We start from the raw sequence: 14,414 nt of genomic DNA, 5'->3' as shown, positions 1-14,414 counted from the left end.
TTAATATTGTAATTAATCACCTTAACACCTTCTGGTAAGGAAAAGAAAGCGCCTTCCCTTTTGGTTTGTTTCAAAGCCCTTCCCCTCCCTTTTGTTTTGTTGAAGGTGCAGGGACCCGGCTGGAGCCATGTGCTCAGGCTGGCCTTTCCCTGCGCTCCACACCTTGTTGGAAGTTGGCTGGGCTTGGCATCTGGTCTCCAACCATTAGCTTGGGGAGAGTGAACAAAACCTAGTACCTATACTTGGAAGTGTTTGCCATCAGAGGGGAGCTTGTTTGCTCTTAGGCTGTTTGTCCAATCCTGCCCAGCCCAAAAGATAGTAAAGTATCTTCTGTTCGTGTGTTTTTCCTCTCCCTGTCAGTTATTAGGAGCCACTGAAACTGGATTGGCTGTTGGAGTGAAGGAATATTAGGAGGAACTGCGGAAAGGTACCTGCCCCGTTGTCCAGCCTTTCTGTGGCGAAGTGTTGAATCAGCAAAGAAGTGGGCACATCTTTTACCCAAGCCACCTGACAGGATTGCTGAGGTGAGTGTCTCATTAATTCATTAAAGAATAATCCTTGTCTTGTCATGTAGGTATTTTTGTTGTTCTTAACTGCCATCTTATTTATTTATTTATTGTATTAATATTCCGCCCTTCTCACCCCGAAGGAGACTCAGGGTGGATCACAGAACACACATATGCGGCAAACATTCAATGTTGTTTATACACTGACAAGACATACAATTGTGCATAGATAGATGTATATATGTGCTTTTCCCCATCTTTGGCATATTGGAGGCTTGGGCTCAATTCCAGCCATGGGGGATGCTGTCACTCCATCTCCCTGCCAAAGAGCTTTGTTCATAAACTTCCTCCTTGATCAAACCGCCAGCATTTTTCTGGCATTTCCTTATGGATTGCCTTAAAATACCTCCCCACTTTTAAGCGGTACCTATTTCTCTACTTACCTTTTGCTTTTGAACCACTAGCTAGGTGGAACTGGGCTAAAGGCTTTGAACTGTCAACCTTTTGATTGACAAGATTTACTGCAGCTGGTGGTTTCGTTTTCTGTTCTAAAGCCCGGCCCAATTTCAGTTTATAGCAACTCCATGAATGCATATCCTATGTGTATTAAATCTGACATAGATTCAACTCTGTGCTTTAGTATTACAACCTTGCATGCCACCTTTCCAAGATGACCTGCAAGCAACATAAATTCAAATATGTTAATAAAGTTGCCAGAGAAATATCAACATACATCTCCTTGTGGTCCTTGCCATAGGGCAGTTAGCATCAACACCTTTTGGCAGAAAAAAATGGATACCATCAGCCCTCTGTAGTCATGGACTCTGTATCCACGGATTCAGCCATCCATAGCTTGAAAACATTCAACACACATAGCTATTGTGCACAAACGAAACGGTAAAATTTTAACTTTTCAAATCTTCTGTCCAATTGGAGTAACTCCTCACATTTCCTATGTTTTCTTGAGAAAATCTTAGGACCGTTCTGGCCACAGCTGTACTCATGTTTTTGTACCTGACAGTGTGTCCCTGAAGGTATTTCAGTAAGTTACCATAATATGAAAGAAAACTGCTTTCTGCTTTGGGTAGGCCATTTTGAACAACTTTCTAATCGTTGTTGCGTGCTTTCAGGTTGTTTCTTACCTATGAGGACCCGGAGGCAAATGTATTACTAGGTTTTCTTGCCAAGATTTGTTCAGAGGGGGTTTCCATTGTCTTAGTTCCTGGCTGAGAGAGTATAACTAACAGAAGGTCACCCAGTGAGTTTCCCATTCAAACCCTGGTCTCCCAGAGTCCTAACGCTATACTCCAGCATCCTAAGTCCTTCTTTCTCTTTCTTCCGTTTGTTCGTTGTTTTTGAACAAGCTACAAATATCTGTTTTGTCTTCTACCTCTATCTTTTCACGCACACATTTTTGCCCAGAATTCCTGTGTTTAGTTAATACAGTTAAAAAAAAACTTTTGATTGGCTATAAAGATGTAATTTATTCACCTGCCATCTTAATGTGATCCCAGGAATTTCATAGGGGTTTCTTACAGAAGGAACACTCAAGATGTGATTTTGCCTCGTTCCTTCATCTGAAATATATTCCACAGCTTCTGATATTTGTTTGCAGGCACCCATCCATGTACTAACCCGGGGCTGACTTTGGTTAGTTTCTAAGATCAGATGCAATCTGGTGCCTTTAGGGTATTTAGGCTTTCTTGTGACATGCAAAGCTGGAAAAGTCTAAGTCTTGTTTTTGTCACATTTTTCAGAAGGCTATTATTCTCAACCCATCTTGGTTCCATATTGGATTAGGAGGTTATTTTCTCACCACCTTCATTGTGCTAACAGCCTAATAAGGTGAGTCAGTCTTGCTCTTACTATTCCTCAGTCCTCTGCCTGTATATCCAGGTGTATCTCAGAGCACTTGGTGCCAGGTCATCACTGAGTGTAATCAAGAGTCACACCTGTTGTGATTTGGTTCTTGCCAAACTGATACATTTGTACTCCATGTACTGCTGCGATAACTATTATGAAATTTGTAGCCTATTGCCCTTACCTTGAAGGAAAAACCAGCAGCTTTTGTATGTGCCCCTAGTGCGCTTTCTGGTTCATCCTGTATTTACTGAATTAGCCTTTGGCACACTAAAAATCCATGCCACAAGCTATTCGTTAGTCTCTAACAGCACAACCATATATTTACTTCTGTATAACTCTTTAGGATAGTATAACAGTGCTATACACATTTCCAGGTTAGTAAGTCCTTCAGAATTTAATGGAACTTATTGCTTGCTAAATGTGTATGTGCATAGAGGAAATTTCTTGGTATTAGTTTTAGAATATCTCTTATGTAGACTATAGTTATAGAAGATGAAGTTGTACTATGCTTTAGTCAGCAAGTGCCCTAGGAATCAGGTGGCTGTTAGGGACTGCCCAGGGTTATAGTGATTTCACCACAATGTGTGTGATGTGTGTGGCGTTAACAAGATCACTGCAAAGTAACCTTGGACCAGAACAGAATCCTTTCCATTAATGTGGACAAGGCCGTAGGCCAGAACCCTCTTGGTCAGCCCTGACTAGAGGTTTTTTAAAAAAATATGTTTTTATTGTAAACACAGGTAGAATAATAGCAATATCAAATGATATATTCTTAGTAACATTATCCTTGCTAATTCCACCTTTTTCTCTCACTTGTGTCTATCGGTTTTTCACCCGTCCCCTTCCCCCACCCTCTGGGAACAGTACTTTCTTTCGTTCAGATACTATTTAATTGATCGTAGAAAGATAATGGTTCAGTTCTTTATATTTTCTTTTTCATTTGACTTTATCTATCAATCTTCCCCATTTCAGATCCCATTTCTTTTTGATTCGGCCTGATGTATATTTGGTTCTCCTTTCAAGGATGTAATCCTGGAGCATAAAATCAGCTAGGGATCCATACCATTTTTTAACTTCCCACTTTCTATGCTCTTTCCAACCCAAGGCAACAGTTGCTTGAGCAGCAACTATCATGTATTTCATTATTTCCCCCCAATCCTTAGTGTTTTTGTTCTTGTCCAATTTCCAGTTGAAGAATTCATTATTTTTCAATACCAATTTGTGTCCTATTAAATTTTCCATTTCCTTCTTTACCTTCTTATAAAACCTTTGTACTTTGTTATATTCCCACCACATATGCATGTATGAGCCAATTTTTCCACATCCCCGCCAACACAATTTTGTGATTGCTTTAGTTATATGACTAGAGTTGATCCATTTAATCAACTGGTTGAATGGTAACTCAACACATAATTGAATCTCAAAAATTCAATGAGTTTACACAAGTCATGACTAACAATACGATCCCAAGCCTTATAACACCCAAATGTAATTTTGCTGATGCATAATAGCACTACAATTTCTTTTTTAAATAAAATTAAAACTTCAGAAAATAATGCTTTTTTTGCACAGAGAGATCTTGGGATTTTAAAAAGTGGGTGGGAACAAAAATCAAAGAAAATAGTCCAGGAAAACTGAAACTGGGTTTTAAAAAAATGCAAGTACTAGAGTAACAAAAACTGCAACTGTTTGAGATTCCACCCCCAGATAGGGCTTCTATGCATTGAAGAATCTAAACTAATATCCAGTCTATTCATTTCTTGGGGGGAAAGGCTATATTCCAACCTCCAAAAGAAGGAATTGTAAGACTTTTGTTGAAGACAATTTCCATTAGACCCCATTTCCCTAGATAAGAGGTTCTCAAACATTTTCAGCCACAGAGTCTTTTTGAAGCAAAAGTTTCTCATGGAGCCCCAAGAAATGTTTATATATTATATATATTATATAAACTGTATATATATTAGGTATGGGCCAGGCCAGTGGCAGATGGATGGAGAGTGTTTGTGTAATTCACACAGTGCAAAACAGGGGGGGGGGGGAGAGAGAGAAAGAACAATACAATATTTAAAATGATGAACAACATAAACTTAATGGTATTCCAGTGGAAGTCCACTGGGGCCATCCTGTCCAACCCCCTTCAGTATGCAGGAAAAACACATTCAAAGATCCCCCAACAGATGGCCATCCAGCCTTTGTAATGATAATAATGACGATGATGATGATGATGATGATAATAATAATAATAATAATAATAATAATAGCAGAAACCCCAGATGCCATCCAGTCCAACCCCCTTCTGCCATGCAAGAAAAATATAATCAAAGAACCCCCAACAGGTGGACACCCAGCCTTTGCAATAATAACCATAACAATATCAAAAACCAATAATAGCAGAAACCCTAGGGACCATCCAGTTCAACTTCCTTCTGTCATGCAGGAAATACACAATCAAAGCACTCTTAACAGATGGCCACCCAGCCTTTGCAATAATAATAACAATAATAATAACAATAATAATAGCAGAAACCCAGGAGACCATCCAGTCCAACCCTATTCTGCCATGCAGGAAAAAAAGCAAGCAAAGCACCTCCTGAGTATTGGGAGAGAAATAGGGGTTTTGGAAACAAAACAAGTGAAGCGGGTGGGGGGTTAAAAATGTTTAATTTCCCTGCATTTCTCAGGAGGGGGAAAGAGGAGAAGGCGGGAAGCAGCATGGCACCACAGAGCCCCTCGCTATCATCCACGGAGCCCCAAGGGCTCCCCGAAGCACAGTTTGAGAACCCCTGCCAGAGGTAGCCAGTCTCTAACTTCCCAATGAAAGTCAAGTCTGAGGAGGTAACTAAGGGTTTGTCCACACGAGCCCAAAACTCCAGGCTCATCCCTAATGGAGCATTAGCTGTCTTCATGATATACAGCAGCTTCCAGTAGTATCACAGAGTTTTCAGTTTAAATCATCTGCCCTGCATTTAGCAAAGGATATTCTGGAGTTTGCTGGAAACTCTGGATTATTTCAAGGCTTTGAGGCAATCTGGGCAGTGGGATCGGTTCACATTTGGACTAATCCATTGTCCAGACCAGGGGTCCTCAAACTTTTTAATCCGAGGGCCAGTCCACAATCCTTCAGACTGTTGAGGGGCCGGATTATCATTTGGAAAAAAAAACCCGAACAAATTCCTATGCACACTGCCCATGTCTTATTTGTAGTGCAAAAACAATAACAATGAAAGAACAATACAATATTTAAAAATAAAAACAATTTTAACCCAACATACATTTATCAGGATTTCAATGGGAAGTGTGCTCCTGCTTCTGGCCAATGAGATAGTCAAGTTAATTAGGATTGTTGTTGTTGTTGTTGTTGTTGTGTGCCTTCAAGTCATTTCAGACTTTGCGCGAGCCTAAGTCTAAAATGTATTTATTTATTATTTATTTATTTACTGCATTTATTTACTACATTTGTATCACACCCTTCTCACTCCAAAGGGGACTCAGAGTGGCTTACAAATTATATGTACATACAATACATTATATTATTACCATAGCACAATATTAGCATTATATATTACTATATTGAACAATACCACTATACTGTAATATTATTAGTAATATTATATGTAATATAGAATATATAATTCATATTATTATATGGTATTATTATTAGTGTTATATTGTATTGCATTATAATATTATATTATTATTATATGTATATACAATATATTATATTATAAAACTGAGGGCGGGGGCCAGGTAAATGACCTCGGATGGCTGCATCCAGCCCCCGGGCCTTAGTTTGGCGACCCCTGGTCCAGACCATTGCCCCTTTCCAATGCTGATCAGTGGAAGGCAATAGGTCCTGCCATTTTCTTGCTGGTCAGACTTCCATTTTGACATTAGCAGGTGCCCAAAATGGCCAGGAACACAGGTTTGGCAACACAACATCATGCATTTTTGGATGAAACAGGCATTCCATTTTGGGTTCAAGTCTGGTTTATAGGACAGAAAGAAAAATCATGGTCCCTGGTGGATGAATTACAATGGGAGCTGGATGGGAGAGTGAAGGGAATAAGCCAGAAAAGGGGTTGTTTAAGGAATCTGGAAGAGTTATATCCTACAGGATGCTGAAAGCTAAGCGGGTTAGCCCTAGTTAGTATTTGTATGTGAGACTGTCAGTGAATACCAGGTGGCGTGGGCTACATTTCAGAGGAAGGAACTGGTAAAACCACCTCTGAGTATTCTTTGCTGAAGAAATGAAACCCATGGGATTGCCATAAATTAACCGGCAACTTGAAGGCACACACACAGAAGCAGTGAAAGTGGAATGTTGGCACATTTTTCTCACCCTGTTTTATAGCTCTGAAACCAGTGCCAATTTGCAATGGGTAGGAATTGTGTAACATTTCTAGGTAATTAAATGTGGGCAATTATTTTGATCATATATGTTTATTGTGTTTTTAAATTAATGTAGAATGGGCTCTCATTCTAAATGCAATTCCAGAATATGGAAGAAACAGCAAAGCAGGCAGAAAGGAAGAGCTGGATGTTTGCTTAACATGAGAGGATGGGAAAAGGGTGAAGAGAGAAGACAAAAAAAACCACACGTTAAACAGAGTATCCTTCCTTGGGGAAGGTTATCAGTGTGGGTGATTCCCTGGTGACTAGTTTTCTCATTCTACACCTCTGCAATGTTAAAACTATTTCTGGTTTTCTCCTGTATGGAGTCCATGACATCTAAGTCCTTTTGAGATAGTAGTACACAACCTGCAGCCCTGTTTATTTGTCTTTTTGGAAATCTGTGGTAATGATAAACTGCCAAAAAGACTAATAAATGGGTCTCAGAGCAAATGAAACCTGAAATCAAATAGAAGTTAAAATGACTAAAATGAGGCTATCATATTTTGGACATGTCATGAAAAGTTACTAGCTCTTTTTATTTCTTACAAGTTAAATTATGCATACATTCCTCTTTTAATTACCTAAAGATTCAAGGAAAGAATTGACATCTTCAACTTCCAGTGATATCGGGTAGTGCGTTAGCATCCTATAGTAGTAGTAGTTATTATGACAACATAGGGTTCTTGAAGCTTGGAAAGTTGCATGTTTCAGTTACAGCTTCCTGAACCACTCTGCCAGCACAGTCAGTGGCCATTCTGGCCGTGGGATTCTGGAAGCTGCAGTGCAAAATCTCTTCTATGCTTCTTTCCCCCCCCCCCCCCCTACTTGTATATCAATGCAATGCAAATGATACAGAATTTACAAGCAATGCCATTGACAAGGTAGTTACAATCAGGATATGTTGCTTTGAACTCTTTTTTGGTATGTGTTGTTTCTTTGTTTGTTTTGTGGAAATGGAATAGAAATAGAAATGGAATAGAAATAGAAATGGAATAGAAATAGAAAGCAGAAACGAATGCTGTATATACTCATGTGTAAGTCTAAAATTTTTAGCCCCAAATTCAATTCAAAAACCCCAGACCAACTAATCCATGGGTTAATGTAAGACATTATCTTATCTCTTATCCAAAAAGAAACCATCTCTCAGTGAGGTGGCAAAAGGTTAAATCTTAGTTCATCCTGGGATAACCTAAAAGGAGCACTGAGCCTCTTTATGTTCTCACTGCAGTGCTACTTCTGGTCTTTTTGAATGGCTTAGTGAGAAAATGGTGATGCAGCCAGAAATGGTTAGCCTGCTAAAATTGTGCTGGAATTCTCTCCCCAAAGAGCCGGCATTGTCCGTAGACTCCTCCTAGGTCATGTGGCTGGCATGACTGCATGGAGTGCTGTTACCTTCCCGCCGAAGTGGGTACCTATTGATCTGCTCACATTTGCATGTTTTCAAATTGCTAGTTTAGCAGAACTGCTAGGGCTAACAATGGGATCTCACCCCGACCTGTAGATTCGTACTGCTGACATTTTGGTCACCAAGTTCTGCAGTTCAGCTTTTTTACCCACTGCACCACTGCGGCCCAAAATCTGTAATACTGGCCCCCAAAACCTATTCTTGACTTATACATGAGATCAACCTTTACATGAGTATATATAGTAAGTAAATAAACAAAAATAATCAAAGCTTGTGGACACATAAAATCATATTATCTGTATGGGTTAGGAGGAGCAACCCACAAACCAACAGGCTTTTCTCCGCATGATGGATAGGCAGGAGTTTATGATTCTTCTTCAGCTACAGCCCTTCTCTTCTTTGCTTGCTTGCTAAATCCCAGAGCTTTTAAGAAGACTCTATTTTGAAGTAAAATCATTAATATTATGCAAGAAGAGAGGTTAATAATAAAAAGAGGAAAAGTACTGATGAGGCAATAAAGATGGGGCCATAGCACTGCCCGGTAGGAAAAGAAAACAACCATGTTAGAAGTTAAACCTGAGGTGAAATAACTTACCTCTACTCAGTGTATCATAAGTCTGAAAAGGAATAAAAAGCAGTAAACCCAGATGCTCGCTGCTCATTATGGCTCTGAAGAAAAAAAAGAGAGAAAAGGATGCTTTAAAGAGAATATTTATACCATTAAGTGAGAATCAGTTAGAGATCAGCATACCTTCTCCACCACATAAAAAGACCATGAAAGACAATAGTAGTAGAATGTCTGAGAAATACAAAGAAAAAAGCTTTTATAGCCTGTTGACTAATTTAAAATCAATAATGATGAGAGCAGCACTGTCATTGCAACCGGCGCCAGTGCCACTACGTGCAGCTACTACTAATGGGGTGGCATCAGAATAATGTTATGTGTATGCCCAACAGTCAAGCAGATATTAAAAAATATTATACACTCAGACATTAATTTCAAAGTAGCATTACTGAACAGCAGACAAATTAATCAGTCAAGTTACAACTAATGAATTATTTAGTGCAATCAATTTAAGAAACATGATTCTACCTAGTAATATACCTGAGATGAATTCTTTATATGATGATTCTTACACAAGAGTACATATTCATCTGATGGCAGAAAGAGAGAAAGCAAATGTGAACTTTCAGTCAGCAGAAATAAATGGATAAAGCCAATATTATGAGTAAGAAACAGTAAAGAGAAACAGTGGATGAGGAAAATGAATAGTAAGGTACAAAATATCCAAAAAGACAAATAATTGGGACCCTGAATCTGATTTTGATTCAGAAATAGGGGAGGACCTGGATGAGAATGATATGGTTTACCAGTCACTTGAAGATAGTGATGAGGAGGTGTCCTTGGGTGTAAGTATAAAGACAACAAAATAATTCAAGTTGAAATCAAGAAGGAGGAGGAGGAGGAGGAGGAGGAGGAGGAGGGAGGAGGGAGGGAGGGAGGAAGGAAGGAATATTAAGAAAACTAGCATCTAAGGCCATAGAAATACCATTGCCTGATCTTTTTTAGGGAAACATTACAATATATTGCTGATGCAAGCCATGATGCTATGGCATTTCCTGCTAGAAGTATTATGGCTTCAACCATTGCATGCACATCACGTTGACTACATTGTTGGGATGCACATCGGAAATCACAAAATAAACCAGCATACATATGGCAGACAACAATACTGACATAAAGGAACTTTTGGTGGGGAATGATTATTGCATTTCAGATGGATTTGGAAGGAGATAGCAACAACAATTTAGGTAGCTAGCCAAACAAGAGGAAAATTATTTTCTCCCAAAACCCAACCAGCAGATACCTGCCTCTACTGGTCCTGAAGAAAAAAGAAAAACAGAAGATTGTACAGAAAGAGATCATCTTTTTCAAACTGGAGCTTATAGAATGGGTACCACAAGATCACAAATTCGAGGGTGTATATTCCTGTCACAGTACAGAAGAGCAAAGGGTTTTACCATCCAATATTGGGTTTAAAATTCCTAAACACTGTTCTGAAAAATCAATGGATCAAGATGTAGTCATTGTTGACAATCTGATAAAATTTACTGATCAACAGCTGGGTGGCTTAGATTGATTTCATGAAACCATCTTTACACATACCCAGAGGCGGTTCAACCACCAGGCCAACTAGGCATTTGCCTGTGGCGCCATCTTGTCAGGGGCGCTGTTGAGGTGCTCCTGGGTGCGCGCGCATGTTGAGACGCATGCGGGAGCATCTCAATGGTGCCCCCTACAAGATGGTGCCACCTTCCGGGCGGCCTGGGCTTTCCGGGCGGCTTGCACGCTCTCAACCTGCTTCAACTGGCGGAAGGAAGCTTCCTTCTGCCGGTTGCAGTGGCTGGAGAGCGCGCTCGCTGCCTGGATGGCGGGCCCATGCTGGCGTGCACCTGGCCTGCGTGCCGCCATGCGCCCGCCCTGCATGCCTGCGTGCCGCCGTGCGCGCTGTACAGGAGGCTGCTGTGGCCTCACCCGCCTCCTCCTCCTCCTCCTCCTCCAAGGTGAAGTATTGCAGAAATTGGTTTGGGGGGGGGGGGCACAAAAATTCTCTTCGCCTACTCTTGAAAATTGTCTAGGGACGGCTCTGCACATACCTACCTATAGTTCCAGGTTGCAAGAAATGTCTTTGTTTCCAAACCAAGGATTTGCATTTTCAGTTCCAAGGCCTGCCATTTGGTCTATTTTGTGCTCCCAGGTGAAGAGCTCTAAACAGCTTCTCCCAAATTGAACCACTTGTCAAGAGCAGGATTGCTTGAAAAAAGAGAACAAGAGGGCAAAAAATATAATGCCATGGAGTGCTACCATGTCCTAGGCAATGCAACACATTGGGACAGAAGCTGACTCATGCAAGTTTTGGCAAACTATGACTGAAAAAAGTGATATGCTCCAGTGGCCAGCAGATGGGAAGCATTCGAGGAGATCAGATCCTACACTCCCCCCCTTTTTTAAATAGATAATGCAATTCTTGTTTAATTGTGGTAAATGAGAGTTGATATAAAAATTGGAGAAAAAGGAATTAGATTGAGGCAGTGCCAGTGAAGAAGCATTTGGATATGATGAAAATAACTCCTAAGCTGCTGTTAGCCTTGCTTCAGGCAGGGGGAGTCAAGACATTTTTCAGATACCAGCATGAGTTGAACATATCTCATGCCCTGATTCAGTATGTTCCCATAATTATGTTCATTTTTTCTTCTTCTGAAAAGTAGGTTTTACAAATCTCACTTACGTGCATTCTTTGTCTGTGAGCAGTGGGTACTGGCAAGAACAGAAACTTTTCTTCCTAAGTGGCCAGGCAGTATAGAAAATGTACAATATGTCTTTAGGTCATAGATCTGTACTGAACTGATCGGAATAATGATAACCATAAAAGGAGCAAGAAAATCAGGTTTTGATTGGAACTTTTTAAAGCTGCCTTTCAGGTTTCTCTTATGCCTCTTGCTTCAAGAATGCCAGCAATGAGGAATGGTTAAAAACAGAAGAACAGAGAGGAGGAAGTTCTACAAGTATTATCTACTACTCTTTTTGACACTCTTGAATTTAAATTTTCCACAGATTGCCTGTTGCAAAAGCTCATCTTCTTTCTGAAAGGGAAAGCCAGAGTGACCACAAGGCCGAACTAAGCCATGATAAAGGAATATTTTGAATCAAGGGATATATTAGAAACTGTAGGTTGCTTAAACCCTTAAGTAATTCAAAAGGATATTAAGCATTATCAAAATAGCATTAAACTATCATTAGCGGACATTTTCTACTGCTAATAAAGGCTCAGCATCTCTTATCCAAAATGCTTGAGAGCAGAGGTATTTTGGATGTGTTTGGATCAAATACCTGCATTTGCATTTGTATGTGCATACTTAATGAAGTATCTAGGAGATGGGACCTAAATCCAAACACACAATTCATTTCTGTTTCATATACACCATATAACCATAGCCTGAAGGTAATTGTGTGCAATATTTTTAAATATTTTGTGCATGGAACAGATATTGTGTTGCCATCCGGACTGGCACTGTGTAAATAAGCTGCTGTCTTCAACGCGCTATGCCGCCATTATTGAACCCAAAACTAGGCGGGCTTCAATTCCCTTCTACTGCCCCTTTACTTTCTGGGAGAATAGAAGCTGACAAAGCAAGGAGCACATCAACTCTTGTTGAAAATCAGGGTTAAAAGTTGAAATGTCTAAAGGTTAGTAATGATTAAGATTTCTTCATATTACTATTTCCCTACTCCCCCCTCCGCCCCCTCCTCCCCTAATAGGAAGTTGGAACAGTGAGAACCACCAATGAGTCCTGGTTTCAAGGATTCCCTTGAGTCAAATTGCAGCCCCACTATCAAAAATTGTGAGTTCTGTCTAATTGTATTATTGTGATGAAAGCAAGCTGGTGTATTTTAATCTGCCATGAACCGTTACAGAACAAAATCCTAATCAATAATATGAAATCAATGTAAGTTCTTGGTCTGTTGGCAAGACTTCAGCGATCGTCAGCTTTTTCTTAAAGCTGAACATCTGTTATCACTCAAGTTTCAATGTGGGGGCTTGGGTATTAAATCAGAGCTGTAGCGTCTTGCCTCCGTTACCATTCCTTTATTTTTGAAGGTGACGTTGAGTGTTGTCCTCTTGAGCTGAGTTCTCATTTCTAAATTATACATATGGAATCCCATTATCCCACAATGCTCTTAGAGTTTGGATCATTTCCACACACAAAAATAGATCCTGTTAAAATAAACCAACCTTCAGAAGATTAAATACTGTGGAAATGCTGTTGAGAAGTGCTGCAGCAACAACAACCTATCCTATGCCAGAAGCCCATCTTCCTAGAAAAGCAGACCATGATCCAGGAAGCCAAAACTATGCCTTGCAGCATCACTGGTTCAACAGGAGAGGAAGATGGTCAGTGGGCTTGATGAGTCTTGTCAGCCAGTCAGTTACATGGTGGATTTTTGCCCCAGGGAGATAAGATACTTCTTGAGACATCCTGTCATGTTTGCAAATCACCGCTTCTGTTCCTCTCAGGAGGGAGTCCCTTACTACCAGCACACGTCTCCTGTGTTGAACCTGGTAAGATGCCCTGCAGATTTCCTGAGAACTGACCTTGTTGCTCTTGTTCCTGTTCCTCTTCATTTTTGACTGAATTATGTCGCTCTAAACTGGCATCTTCCTTGGAGAATGCTTTAGAGGCTCTTCTTCTGCATAACTATCTTTGCTTATCGTGTGCTAATAAGATTTTCTGCTTTTGCAGCCTTGGGAAAGAAAATGTTGAGTCACTAAGGTAGCAGAATTACACTGAGTTATGATGGTTTGCAAGCCCTATCCAGGCATTTGCAAATGTGTGCTCTCTACCCTTTAGTTTATCATGTCTGAGACCACTAGCTGTCATCTCAGTGAACCTATGTGCTTCTGTGTGTCACCAGGCCAGGAGAGTGATGATCTCGACATGAGGGATACTGAAAACTCATCACCAAGGTTCTCACACAAGTGTATTGCACTTTCTTTCCATGTTTCTATTTATGCAAGCTTCTTGACTTGTGGTAGAAAACTCTTTTCCTTGGGTGTTCTGTGATTTTATCTTTTTACTATATTTGAATGGCGTAGTGGACCAAAGCCTCGTGACTTGAAGGTTGGGTTGCTGACCTGAAAGCTGCCAGGTTTGAATCCCACCTGGGGAGAGTGAGGATGAGCTCCCTCTATCAGCTCCAGCTCCAGCTCCATGCGGGGACATGAGAGAAGCCTCCCACAAGGATGGTATAAACATCAAAACATCCGGGCGTCCCCTGGGCAATGTCCTTGCAGACGGCCAATTCTCTCACTCCAAAAGTGACTCAAGTTGCTCCTGACACGAAAAAAAACCTATATTTGAATTTATGTTTGAGTTTAAGTTTATTCAATGTTTAGGCCATAGGTCTTTCATATATAGGACAAACAAATAAATACATTCTATATTTGAAATGTATTTTTAAAATAATGTTTTAATCAGATTGTTTAATTATTTTTAACTTGGGTGCTTCACATTGTCATTCAATTTTGTTATAATATGCAGTATGACTCCCACATCTGCAGGGGATATCCTCCTGGACTTCATATGGATATGCAAAACCACTGATAATAGAATCCTATTGAAATGAAGGACTTTGAGACAAGAATTCCATAGTCGCAATGAAAGATGTAGAACATGCCTGGAGGTGA

The 14,414-nt window shown here is 40.2% G+C and overlaps 2 long non-coding RNA genes across 4 annotated transcripts in view; one reads left to right on the top strand and one right to left on the bottom strand.

The window, feature by feature from the left end:
* The first annotated feature begins 385 nt into the window (after positions 1-385).
* Positions 386-14,414, top strand: part of LOC103281831 (serine palmitoyltransferase small subunit B) — a 17,921-nt gene continuing 3,892 nt past the window's right edge. Inside the window, exons 1-2 of one of the 3 annotated variants that reach the window (XR_010005031.1) lie at positions 476-524; positions 2,264-2,351. This is a non-coding gene — a long non-coding RNA (serine palmitoyltransferase small subunit B). Of the gene's footprint in view, positions 525-2,263; positions 2,352-14,280; positions 14,411-14,414 lie in introns of those variants that run through there. The other 2 variants (XR_010005030.1, XR_010005032.1) reach the window with 2 other exon arrangements.
* The window catches only part of LOC134298051 (uncharacterized), a 23,408-nt gene continuing 16,272 nt past the window's right edge, over positions 7,279-14,414 (bottom strand). The window contains exon 2 of the long non-coding RNA XR_010005034.1: positions 7,279-10,981. This is a non-coding gene — a long non-coding RNA (uncharacterized LOC134298051). The remainder of the gene's footprint in view (positions 10,982-14,414) is intronic.

Source organism: Anolis carolinensis, chromosome 3, assembly GCF_035594765.1.
Source record: "Anolis carolinensis isolate JA03-04 chromosome 3, rAnoCar3.1.pri, whole genome shotgun sequence".
Classification (NCBI taxonomy): Eukaryota; Metazoa; Chordata; class Lepidosauria; order Squamata; family Dactyloidae; genus Anolis; species Anolis carolinensis.
This window is presented reverse-complemented; position numbering and strand designations above follow the sequence as displayed.